At 43.9% G+C, this 14,055-nt stretch overlaps 1 long non-coding RNA gene across 1 annotated transcript; it reads right to left on the reverse strand.

Moving 5' to 3' along the window:
• Positions 1–7,531: 7,531 nt before the first annotated feature.
• On the reverse strand, positions 7,532–8,152 carry LOC139191072 (uncharacterized). Its single transcript, XR_011575208.1, has 3 exons — positions 8,085–8,152; positions 7,904–8,001; positions 7,532–7,728 (listed from the first exon to the last, which is right to left on the reverse strand). It is a non-coding gene; the product is annotated as an uncharacterized lncRNA (long non-coding RNA).
• Between the last annotated feature and the right edge of the window lie 5,903 nt (positions 8,153–14,055).

Genomic DNA, 14,055 nt, shown 5'->3' on the forward strand with positions numbered 1-14,055 from the left:
GTACCATACTTGACCAATCCCGAAACTACCGAGCACCGGCCAACGCTATACTGTCAAGGACCCAGAAGAGTTCCCCTCCGACCAGGAGGCCAATCACTACTCGACACGTGTCAAGATTAGAAGCCAATCAGAGCGCAGCACGTGTCAACATCAAGAACCAATCATAACATGACACATGTCAATGTGACAAAGCTACAAGTTTTTCTATAAATAGGGGTCATTCCCCCACAATATTGCCTAATGCCATTTTGTGTTAAATCATTCACAAGAACTCACTAAATTGAGAGCTTGATCCTTTGTACTTGTGTAAGCCCTTCACTACTAATAAGAACTCCTTTACTCCGTGGACGTAGCCAATCTGGGTGAACCACGTACATCCTGTGTTTGCTTCTCTGTCTCTATTCATTTACGTACTTATCCTCACTAGTGACCGAAGCAACCAAGCGAAGGTCACAAAACCTGACACTTTCTGTTGTACCAAAGTCTTCGCTGATTTTGTGCATCAACATTTGGCGCCGTCTGTGGGAAACGACACTTATTCCTACTCTCTTCAGCTGTGTCAAGCTGGTTTCTATCATTCGTACACTTTCTTTTGATCAGGCATCCCTCTCCAACATGGGAAGCGAAGGAAGCCACAGCACACAGAATGACACCCCCCTTGCACATAGTGCGAAACAACGAAAGAAGGAAGGAAAACGAGTTCTTCTTCAAGCTAAAGTTGATGAGTTGGAAGCTCAGAACAACAAGATAGCAATGAGGAATGAGGTCCTCCAGGAGCAATATGAGAAGCTCTTCGAGACACTCCACGAAGCTAGGCAAGCTCAGACACGCGAGCTTGTTGCCCCCGTGGAAGTCAACCATCAACTGGGTGCCCTCCAACATGGAGGGTCACATGCATTCGACATAGATATCCCTGATAGGGAACAGATTACCCCTCGACTTGATAATCAACATGAGGCTTCTCTTAACCCAGTTGCTTCGACCCGAACCATGAGAAGTGGAGGGAGACACCTCTTTGCTGAAGGGGCAGAAGGATCGAAAGCCGTCTTTCGCGATTATCGGGATTTCCTGAAGCAACGTCGAGAGAATTCCATCCATATAAGCTCAAAGATCAATGACCCAAGGATTTCTGAGAGACTCGGTCCCCTGCCACGGCCCGAGCCGGCCACCAATTTGGGGAAGGGGCAACAAGTCCTAGAGAGACATGAGGGTACAGGGGACTCAGAGGTGTTCCGACAGACATACCCTGGAAGCCAGTACAACGAGTCCAGGGAAAAATCACATGCCCTTGATCAAACCTTCCTAATTCCAAGAGGAGATGGAGATTTACGAAAAAAAGCTCCAGTGGCACATAACTCCGCTCAGGACCCCCTTGTCCTACAACTTATTGAGGAAGTAAACAAGTTGAAGGCTGAACGTCAGGCTGAAATACCTGACTGGAACCAACCCAGGCCTGGCCCTCTTACAAGGAGGATCCTCAACACCCCCCTTCAAGCAAAGACAAAGCAAAAGCTTGGCTTGCAACTTTATACTGGAAAAGAGGACCCGATTGAGCACCTTAACCTCTTTGAGTCCACCATGGCATACCGGATGCACACCGACGAAGAGCGATGTCTTCTCTTCCCCTCCACCCTCTCTGGCGGAGCTCTAAATTGGTATTGTCGTCTTACACCTGAGACGGTAGACTCATTTGAGGAATTGAGGAAACTATTTGTTTCCCAACACATTTTCCAAACCGATCGCTTGCACTCTGCAGATGACCTGTACACTATCCGCCAGAAGCCAGACGAGTCATTACGTATGTATGCTGGCCGCTTCAGCCATGAATACTCCCGGTGTGCCGAGGCAGACGACAAGACTGCCCTCAAAGCCTTCACGGCAGGCCTACGTGATTGTTTCTTTAAATACATGATCAATGCCAATACTTGGAAGACTTACTCTGAGGTGATGGCGCAGGCTTATAACCATGCCTCCGCCGAGGCAAAGACATATCAGGAGAAACCCCCTACAACCATCCTTTATCAACAAGTGGGAGGTGGAAGCCAGACTCACCTAAATGAGAAGACCTCGACTTTCCAAACAGCAGTGGCACCTCCCCATGCCTTGCATAATGCTTCGCCGAATCAACAGACATATCAATTTCAAGGCAAGAGGAAGGATTTCCATCCTCACCACTCTCATTTCAGTAAAAAGAGTAAGGGACACTATCCCGATAACCAAGGGTATCGCCACAATAACGCTCGCCCCCAGGCAGTCAATGCAGTGGGTCAAACCCGCGTCAAGATACCCCCTACCCCAAGGTATGAGACATACACGCCCTTGAATGCCACATGCGCGGCCATTTACCCCAGCATAGCTCACCTGATACCAAAGCCAAAGCCGAGGCACCCAGATTACACGCCCCCGAATAACGCGGGCATGTTTTGTTGCTACCATGAGCATAACAGCCATGATAGCGAGAAATGTATCATCCTCCGTGATCGTATTGAAGCTTTGGCACGAGAAGGAAAAATTGATCAATTCCTCCTTCACCCTCAAAGGGATAACCGTAACCAACGCCAGGTGAATGTCATATATTCCATAAGCGGCGGCACACCCATATCTGAATCTTCCAATAGGGCCATGAAAAACAGTGAACGAATTCTGAGGCCTGGTCACCAAGTGTTTCACGTGGAAGACATCAGGGGAGGGAAGTATCAAAAGCCTAACTGGGATCCGATATGTTTCTACCCTGAGGAAGAAAGAGGCATCATCTACCCTCATAACGACCCATTGATCGTGGAGGCTCACATAGCCAACTTTGATGTTCGACGAATCCTCGTAGACACAGGGGCTTCGGTCAATATCATGTTTGCCGAAGCTTTCAGGGCACTCAGTGTAGCTGAACACTTGCTCGATCGCTCGATTTCTCCTCTGATAAGCTTCTCCGGTGATATCGTGCAACCCTTAGGGAGCATACATTTACCCTTTACTATTGGTACAGGCCCTTACACGGCTACCATTACCACTAACTTCCTAGTGGTTGACTGCCCAACGGCATACAATGTCATCTTTGGGCGCACAGGCATCAATGATCTCAAGGCTATGGTATCCACGCATATGTTGTTGATGAAATTTCCAACCCCCCATGGCAACGGCTACATCAGAGGAGATCAGCTTAGTGCACGATCATGTTACAACACTTCAGTTAAGCAACAACATTTGCCCGGACCCAAGGAAACCCTGTCTGTACATGACCAAGTCACAAAGACCAGCCTAGATGAAGCGAACTTGGATCTTCCTGATAGCAACAATCAACCCGATGATCCTCGAGATGACTCTTTCACCCAGCAAGCCCAACCTGCTGAAGAGTTGGAGAAGGTACCTATCTCAAGAGATTATCCAGATCGCATGGTGAAGATTGGCACCACATTGTCACCACCCCTTCGGTTAGCATTGATATCTTTTTTGAAAGAGAACACTGAAGTCTTCGCCTGGTCATACGAGGACATGCCAGGCATCTCTCCCGATGTCATCTGTCATCGTTTGAGTATTGACCCCAAGATCAAGCCGGTGAGACAGAAGCGAAGATCTTATGACGCTGAACGATACGAGGCAATGAAAGCAGAAGTTGAAAAACTCAAAGGCATAGGCTTTGTCCGCGAAGTCAATTACCCGACATGGGTAGCAAATGTGGTCATTGTTAAGAAAAATCCGACCAAAGAAAGTCTTTTGCTTCAAAAGGTCTTGTGGAGAATGTGTGTTGACTACACCGACCTAAACAAAGGGTGTCCGAAAGATAGCTTCCCTCTTCCTCTTATTGACAGACTTATAGACTCTACGGCCGGGTGTGAACTCCTGAGCTTCATGGATGCTTACTCAGGATACAACCAAATCCTCATGAACCCTTCGGATCAAGAACACACAGCCTTCACTACCGACAGAGGACTATACTGCTACAAAGTCATGCCTTTCGGCCTAAAGAATGCAGGAGCGACTTATCAGAGACTAGTCAACTCAATGTTCGCCGAGCAGATTGGGAAGAGCATGGAAGTTTACGTTGATGATATGTTAGTCAAGAGCAAACATGCTGACCAACACATCACCAACCTATATGAAACTTTCACTATTTTGAAGAGGTATCGAATGAGGTTAAACCCCAACAAATGTGCCTTCGGCGTAGGCTCTAGCAAATTCTTAGGTTTCATGATTAGCCAACGAGGCATTGAAGCTAATCCCGAGAAGATCAAAGCAATCCTCGACATGAAGGAACCGGTAACTTCAAAGGACATCCAGAGCCTTACTGGCAAGGTGGCAGCCTTAACCAGGTTCATTTCTAAGGCCACAGACAAATGTGCTCCCTTTTTTAAAGCACTTAAGGGAAGTAAGAAGTACATTACATGGACTGATGAATGTGCCGAGGCATTCAAAAACCTCAAGGAGTACATGAGTAAAGCCCCTCTACTCTCCAAGCCCGAGGTAGGAGACATTCTCATTATCTACCTATCGGTATCAGCTTCAGCCGTAAGTTCCGTTCTCATTCGAAAGGATGGGAATATTGAGCGACCTGTCTACTACGCTAGCAAAGCCTTACAAGATGCGGAGACACGGTACTCTAACATTGAGAAATTGGCTCTGGCATTGGTCATGTCTGCTCGAAAACTCCGCCCTTACTTCCAAGCGCACTCCATCATCGTGCTTACCAATTATCCTCTTCGACAGATACTCCAAAGTCCTGACACTTCAGGGCGAATGATCAAATGGGCAATAGCGTTGGGTGAGTTTGACATCTCCTACCAACCAAAGCCAGCTGAGAAGGGCCAAGCAGTAGCAGATTTCATCGCCGACTTCACATATCCTGTTGACATTGCTTCTACACCTGAAGCAGTAGCTTCATTACCATCGGAAGCTCAGAAAGTAGAATCAACGACCTCAGCATGGAGTCTGTATGTTGATGGCTCATCCAACCAACAGGGCTGTGGAGCGGGACTAGTCTTGACTACGCCCGACAAAGTAGCAATGGAGTATGCTCTTCGTTTCAAATTCAAGGCATCAAACAATGAGGCCGAGTATGAAGCCCTTCTAGCAGGATTACGTTTGGCCAAACACCTCGGGGTTAAACAAATTGATATTTTCAGTGACTCCCAATTAATGGTCAACCAGGTTACCAACAACTTTGATGCTAAGGACAGCTCCATGGCAGCATATCTTGCGCAAACACAACTTTTGCTCAAACACTTCCACTACCAGATCACCCAAGTTCCTCGAGCGGCAAACAGTCATGCAGACGCCCTGGCTCGCCTTGCCTCAGCTGTGGAAGACAAGATTGGAAGAAAAATTCATGTCGAACTGTTGGCAACACCAAGCACCATGGCCGCAGAAGTATGCAACTTACAACGGGGGGATAGTTGGATCACCCCGATCTATAATTTCCTTGCTCATGGCACCCTCCCAAATGATAAAGTCCAGGCTAAGCAAATTCGATACAAGTCTACCCGCTACCTGATCATCAATGATCAACTCTATAAGCGAGGTTTTAGCCTGCCATACTTAAGGTGTCTTACGCCTGCCGAGGCGGAAATCGTCCTTCGGGAAACACATGAGGGAGTCTGTGGAGATCATGCTAGATCTCGGTCCCTAGCACACAAGACTTTTCGCCAAGGATATTACTGGCCAACACTCCACCAGGATGCCATCAAAGTATCCCGCTCATGTGACAAATGTCAACGATATGCGGCTATTCCTCATTCCCCTCCAGAGCCTCTTACTCCTATGATCAGCCCTTGGCCCTTCGCCCAGTGGGGACTTGATTTGATCGGCCCAATGCCGGCAGGGAAGGGCAAAGTCTGTTACGCAGTCGTTGCAGTGGACTACTTCACAAAGTGGGCCGAATTAGAACCCTTGGCAACCATTACTGAGGCAAAGATAGAAGACTTCGTGTGGAAGAACATCCTTTGTAGATTCGGCATTCCCAATGCGATAGTCACTGACAATGGGCGACAGTTTGACAACAAGAAGTTCAGGTTGTTCTGCTCTAAGTTCAACATCAACTTATGCTTTGCCTCTCCAGCTCATCCCCAGTCTAATGGACAAGTTGAGGCCATCAACAAAATAATCAAGCGCACTTTGAAAACCAGCTTGGACAAAGCTAAAGGCTGTTGGCCAGAATTTGTACCCCAAGTTCTTTGGTCATATCGCACTTCATATCGGACTTCAACAGGAGAAACTCCATTCTCACTTGCCTTTGGCACAGAGGCGGTTGTCCCTGTTGAGCTCGAGCAAGCAACATTCCGAGTCCAGAACTACATTCAAAGTGAAAATGACAAACAACTCACCCTCAACTTGGATTTAGTCGAGGAACACAGAAACCAAGCTCACTTGAGGAATGTCGCCTACAAGCAGCGCATCTCCAACTATTATGACTCTAGGGTCAAGCCTCGTTCTTTCAAAATAGGAGACTGGGTCTTAAAGAAAAGATTACTCTGCGACAGAGTCCCGAGTGAAGGCACACTTAGTCCAAACTGGGATGGACCGTATGAAGTCATTGGCATCAGTCGCCCTGGCTCTTACACACTTAGAAGCTCCGATGGCAAGACCCTTGGCCATCCATGGAACGCTGATCACTTGAAGTACTACTACAAATAGACTCACGATGTACAAGTGTTGAGCTATAGCCGTTCGGCATCCTATGTAATGAAGGCCATTTGGCAATGAATTCAATAAATAGGTAATTTAGCCAACTCAGCCCTCACTCTTTTACATTCATAGCAAGCGATGCCGGAACCCTTCTCAATCAGAAAGCAATCTGTCTTCCACAGTCACTACAAAACAAGCAAATGAAGACCGTGTCAAGCGCCAAAAAAAAAAAAAAAAAAAAAAAAAAACAACTTCATCCAAAAAGCTTCACCCGAAAAGCTTCACCTCCAAAGCTTCACCCACAAAGCTTCACCTAAAAAGCTTCACCCAAAAAGCTTCACCATCAAAGCTTCACCTAAAAAGCTTCACCTAAAAAGCTTCACCCAAAAAGCTTCACCATCAAAGCTTCACCTAAAAAAGCTTCACCCAAAAAGCTTCACCTAAAAAGCTTCACCCAAAAAGCTTCACCCGAAAAGCTTCACCCGAAAAGCTTCACCTAAAAAGCTTCACCCACAAAGCTTCACCTAAAAAGCTTCACCCAACAAGCTTCACCCGAAAAGCTTCACCTCCAAAGCTTCACCCACAAAGCTTCAACACCAAAGCTTCACCTACAAAGCTTCAACACAAAACCTTGCTCCAAATAAACAAATTTTGTTCACAAAACCCAAGATGCCCTTGAACTTGTACAAAAACACTTGGGTAAACATAAACATTTTTTGTTTTACACCCACAAGGGCCCAAAATTTTCCTTCTTATTTATTCACTTATATATGTTCCCAAACATATTATAATAGATCCAACAACAAGCCAAAGTCCCAAATTTCATAATGGACAAAAGTACAAGCAATTCATCAATAATGAAGGTGCTACAAAAATTGGAATCTGCCCCAAAATAGAAATCCAACCTAAGAGACTTTTTCATCTATCAAATTTCTGCAACCTCTGCTCTTCTCCAATGGAGCTGAATTTTGGACACCCTATAGTTCTTGAGCATATGAACAACTTTCAAGAAGGAACCATTTCTGTTTGAGCGACGGAAATTAAAGTGTTGAAGCTCCAAACATGATAGTCGGCTTCTTGCAGATTTCGAAGCTGTTGTGATGTTTCGAAGATCTGGAAATATTTAACCGTTAGTTCATCCTGAATTTTTGATATGTTATGAAAGAGTCGATGAGGAACAACTTCAATGAAGAAAGCATACCGATCTGAACACGAGAAAATGGAGTTTCGAAGCTCACAACAAATCTGACGGGTTGACAGACAAATAATAACCAGTCATTCATCATACCTGAATTTCTTGAGTTATACAGCTCCGAGGGATCTCAAATTTGGATATGTTGTAGTTCACAAGCTGAGGAACAACTTCAATGAAGAAAGCATACCGATCTGAACAAGAGAAAATGGAGTTTCGAAGCTCACAACAAATCTGACGGGTTGACAGAAAAATAATAACCAGTCATTCATCATACCTGAGTTTCTTGAGTTATACAGCTCCGAGGGATCTCAAATTTGGATATGTTGTAGTTCACAAGCTGAGGAAAAACTTCAATGAAGAAAGCATACCGATCTGAACAAGAGAAAATGGAGTTTCGAAGCTCACAACAAATCTGACGGGTTGACAGAAAAATAATAACCAGTCATTCATCATACCTGAGTTTCTTGAGTTATACAGCTCCGAGGGATCTCAAATTTGGATATGTTGTAGTTCACAAGCTGAGGAACAACTTAAATGAAGAAAGCATGCTGATCTGAGCAAGAGAAAATAGAGTTTCAAAGCTCACAACAAATCTGACGGGTTGACAGACAAATGATAAACAGTCACTCATCATACCTGGATTTCTGGAGTTGTACTGCTCCGATGGCTCTCCAATTTGGATATGTTGTAGTTAAGGAATTAACGAACAACTTTCATGAAGACAACTTTGTGATTCGACCTACAGATGATGGTGTTATGTTGAAAAACAATTCCGGTTGTTAGGGGAAATGAAAAACAATTCCACCAAAGAAACATCATTATGATGTTTCATCATTATGGTGTTTTCATCATTATGATGCTTTCATCATTGTGATGCTTCCATCATTGTGATGCTTCCATTATGATGTTAATGCACCAACGGTTACACCTTCTGCAATTCCACTTATTCGGGCCTAGCAACCTTCATCAACAAAATCTATGAAGAAAAAGTCCGGGGCTACCACTTAGAAAACAAAAGAATGAAGTTTTGGTACTTACGACATGGACTATTAGCAAGACACCTCATTCGTCAACTCCCTCGACTAGAGACTTGGGGGACTCCCACCATATGCTACTACGCCTTGGTACTCAAAAGTTCGTGACTACTCAGTGACTTGGATTTTTCAAGTCTCCAACCGAGAAGTTTTCCTCACTCGGGAAATTAAGGGAACACTACCTCAAACTACATGCTTCACTCACAAAGCTTCAACAATACAGGTTTCAACAAAAGTAAAAATTCAAAGAACTTTATGAAGAAGGCTTTGGTGTATTTAACACAATATGTTGAAATGAAGCAAAGCTTATTTATTAATATTTTCGATAAGCCACAAATATGTACATATACATGAGTCAAAATAAACAAACAAAAGGGAGCCTTCACAAAGGTTGCTTAGGGGAAGTCTCAGCAGTCGGTAGAGCCCCAGAAAGAGAAAGCACCGGAGGGTGGTTATCCGGAGCCTCAGTACTTGACAAAACCCCAGAAGGAGGAGGCATTGGAGGTTCATCATTTGAAGCTTCATTACCAGGTACAGCCCCAGAGGACGAAGGCAATAAATGCCTTTGGAACAAACCCACAAACCGCTGATGATCAAGTAAAACCTTACCATCAGATTCCTTCATCTGGTCAAGCTTCCTCTTCATGTTTGTAGCATAGTCATGGGCGAGCCGGTGCAACTGCTTATTCTCATGCTTGAGCCCTCTAATCTCCTGTTTGAGACTCATCACTTCAGCAGCCAATGATTCAACTTGGCGGGTTCTAGCAAATAGGCGTTGGGCCATATTAGACACAGAACCTGCACACTGAACACTAAGAGCCAGAGAGTCCTTAACAGCCAACTCATCAGACCGTTTGGAAAGTAGTCTGTTATCTTTGGGAGTGAGAAGGTTCCTGGCCACCATTGCAGCGGTCATATCATTCTTCATCACAGAATCCCCAACGGTAAGAGGACCAGTAGGGGATATGAAGGATGGGCGCCATATGTTGTCTGGAGAAGGCGTGGCTGTCTCTTCTCCAAGGTTCAAGTCAAAACGACGGTCGGAGGGTCCAGACATTTTCAAATGTGTTGAAGAAGGAAGAGGTCAGACAAATCAAGATCTTAGAAGTGCAAGAAATGAGCTTCTACTGGTAGAGATTCAAGTGTGCTGTGGAACTTAATGCCAGCCTCTATAAAAATCTGCACTCGACGGAGCTTCAGAAATCGAAGAGGCGTTTGCTTTCTCAAAAGCTGGGCTGCTCAGAGACCACGAGGGCCGATCTCAGAAATCGAAGAAGCACCTGCTTTTGCAGCCTCGTCAGCACCTGTCACATGCACAATCAGCTTTGCGGAAATTACGGGCAATCTGTCGAAGATTTCTGGTGAAGTAGAAAGCACGTGAATCTTACTGATCAATCACCGCTCTCCATATGCACCATCAACTCCTCGGGTACCACATATAACTTTGTCAAAGATCTCTGACAAAGTTTAGGCACGAGAATTTCGAAGTGCCAGCTACCCTACTATTACCCATAAGGGTAAAGGAACAGCACCACTGCTTGACAACTGGAAAGTCCCTATGTGTGTCGACCTCCGTGTTTTGTGGCAAGACAGGTTGGCAAGAACGACCAACCTTTACTCACATTCGAGAAAAGACTCCCAACATAATTACTTTCTCAAAAACCGGAGTAGCACCGCTTTCCGAATCTCGAGAGTCAGATCCTCGACGGGATTGCTTGTTCGAAAACCGAAGAGGCACAACTCTCAGAACTTCGAGAGCCAGATTTCCTTAGATAAAGCTTGTCTGTAATCTCCACACGTAATATCAGCTTTCCAGATACCACATACCACTTTTTCAAAGTGCTCTGACAAAATTAAAACACGTGAAGCTGGCAGCTCCCACTACATTGCTGTGACCAAGAAGGGTAAAGGAATAGCATTACTACTTGTTATTGGGAAATCCCTATATACATTGACCTCCCTCCTCAACGGACAGGCAAACCTGCAAAAATGCTCAACCCTTTCTCACATTCGAAAAGGCACCCTCAACATAACCTCTCGAAATACTCAGCTTTATTTCCCCCCGATAATACCTCAGCAAATAAGCCACACCAAGAACAAGAGTATCTCATATCATCAGGGTCGAAAGCAAGAGTATCCCATATCATGCTTTCTCCCTGTCTTTGTCTTTGTCCTTGTCCACACCTGCAGGACAAGGAGAAAGAGAGCAGTCAGTCGGAACCTGAAATCAAACCTCCAATTTGGAACTGACTGCCTGGAGCCTTTGCCTGGTTGCTTACTTAGCATTGCTCTCGAGTACTCATCCTCAACTGCTGTCAAGGTCACGAATTCCACCGGTAAATACCTCATGACAGTTGATCAGATATTGGCTCTTTACACTGAAGCTGCCAAGCGTGGATGAGTCACTATGAAGGAATGTTCTGAAGGACCATTTAAATGCAAAGGTTGCACACCACTTCTGCCATGCAAAAGATTGAAGCAGAAGGTTCAACGGTGAGCTGAAACAGATCACTACAGCACGACACCTTTCCATACCACATTCATTATTCCGTCAACAGCAAAAGTATCCCATATCATCAAGGTCGAACGTACTCTAGATTTGATGGACTTGTTTTGACCCTCAAATTTTTGAGTCGGCCTTATACTCTGAAGGGCACCAGAAAACCCTCCAGCACAGTTCAAGAATAAGCCTGTGGAAAGTTACTTCTTCAAAAGCAAAAGTATCTCATATCATCTCTTATCCATTTGCTTCTCCTTATCCTGGCAGTTGAATGAGAGACAAGGAGAATGAGAACAATCAACCGGAAGCCGACGTCAAACCTCTGATCCTGGGTTGCTTACTTGGAAGTTTGACTGCTTACCTTGTCTGTCACCTCTTTCGGCAGATCTCCTAGCTCGGCGACTTGGGGGACTCCTACTATAGGGTTTGTATCACACTTGACTAAGCCCGAAACTACAACTAAGCTTCAAGTGAAATTGATACATTACCTTGTGCGTCAACATCAGCTAAGTACACCATTCCCGGATGGAGGAAAGGTACTTCCAGAGAAGGGCAGATGAAGATCAGACCACACTTCGGTACTTAGAAGTTTCGTGATTACTCAAGGGATTGGATCTTGCAAGTCCCCAACCGAGGAGTTTCCCTCACTCGGGAACTTAGGGGAGCACTGTTTGTACCATACTTGACCAATCCCGAAACTACCGAGCACCGGCCAACGCTATACTGTCAAGGACCCAGAAGAGTTCCCCTCCGACCAGGAGGCCAATCACTACTCGACACGTGTCAAGATTAGAAGCCAATCAGAGCGCAGCACGTGTCAACATCAAGAACCAATCATAACATGACACATGTCAATGTGACAAAGCTACAAGTTTTTCTATAAATAGGGGTCATTCCCCCACAATATTGCCTAATGCCATTTTGTGTTAAATCATTCACAAGAACTCACTAAATTGAGAGCTTGATCCTTTGTACTTGTGTAAGCCCTTCACTACTAATAAGAACTCCTCTACTCCGTGGACGTAGCCAATCTGGGTGAACCACGTACATCCTGTGTTTGCTTCTCTGTCTCTATTCATTTACGTACTTATCCTCACTAGTGACCGAAGCAACCAAGCGAAGGTCACAAAACCTGACACTTTCTGTTGTACCAAAGTCTTCGCTGATTTTGTGCATCAACATGACTCATCAAAACCAAACGAGTTATCAAGAAGACACGTGTCAACGCTTGAAGGAAAGGATTTGTTTGATTTAAATAAATTATTTAATTTAAATTTAAATCAAATGAAAATGCCAATTTAGGAAGATTGATTTATTTGAATTTTATTGGATTAAATCAAATATTAATTGATGGAGCAATCACGAACCAACACACAAATCAAGTCTTGGGTCTTTCAAATGCAAATCTTGGAAGGTTAAGAGGCTCCAAGACAAAGAAAGGGTCTAGAAAATCATTCTCACCTAGACGCTGAAGCTTTAAGCTATCAAACCCCCCCAGATTTCTTAACACTTAGAAGATTCAGAAAACTCTCTGCGTTTTTCATCATCCTTGAGAATAATCATCAAGCACAACTATACGTGCCGATTCTTCCATCGCCAAAAGCCAAAACCTCGTAGCATCCACTCTTCCAAGATCAAGTCATCGCGACCCTTAGATCAGTAACACACACATTTTACATTTTCAGAGATCAAATTAGAGGATCAACTTTATAAAGAGATTGTAACCCTAAACTCGTTAAGACAAATATTATTTTATACACGTGTTCCCGTTTAATTTGCTATAGGATTGTCGTATTTACATGTGTTAAAATGACAAGAAAACATATCACCAACTCTCAAAACGGCAGCAGAAGGTGACGTTTGAACACTATACAGATACAAGAACAAGCAACAAAGATTTAAATTCTCACCGGCCATTTGCCAGATATAAACACAATCCAAACCACCCTTGTCTTTTGACGTAAAGAGGCCCTTTGATCATTTCATGATGTAGGGTTTTGTAAATTTGTGTGATTTCCAATCCAAACAACCACGCAAGCAGAAGAAATTCAGTGCCAACAACCAGAACAATTATAAAGAAAGCTCTTCATTAGTATGGTGGCCCATGGCATCTGTAACTTGAGTTACATATGAGAAATCTCAACTTATATAATTTAGTACGTCGAAAATAATTAACTAGAATCGTGACATTCATATAGCTTGGTGATAGAGTACTCAGTACATACGAATTTGATTCTATATCACACTTGTAAGTTCAACGATCATATGTGCTCAACATCTTTCAATTTGTATTGTCTAAATAAGCTTGAAAATTCATCATAAAAATGCATGTGAGGATGTGAAGGAAATGTCACACATCGAAAATACCAAACATTGCATAACCTTATAAGGAATTGAGCTACTAATCCACATATTATCATTTGGTTTATAGTAAACCCTCAAATTCCTTCCCTTTATATACCCCAGAGAAAAGATTAATTAGAATCCATGTGGAACTTCTTTACAACAGCATTGTTATGTTAGTTGAAGTTGTTGTTTTTTTTTTTTTTTTGAAAAACAATATTATCTACACTACGAAGGAGGAGGTGGGCTAAACCTCACAATGAGCTAGCAATAATGTGGTTCAAATTTGCCTTTGGCGAAAATCAAATCTAAGACTTTTCACTTAGAAGTGAAGAAGGATACCAATATACCGTAGTACTAAGCAATAT

This window comes from Malus domestica, chromosome 14 (assembly GCF_042453785.1).
Source record: "Malus domestica chromosome 14, GDT2T_hap1".
Classification (NCBI taxonomy): Eukaryota; Viridiplantae; Streptophyta; class Magnoliopsida; order Rosales; family Rosaceae; genus Malus; species Malus domestica.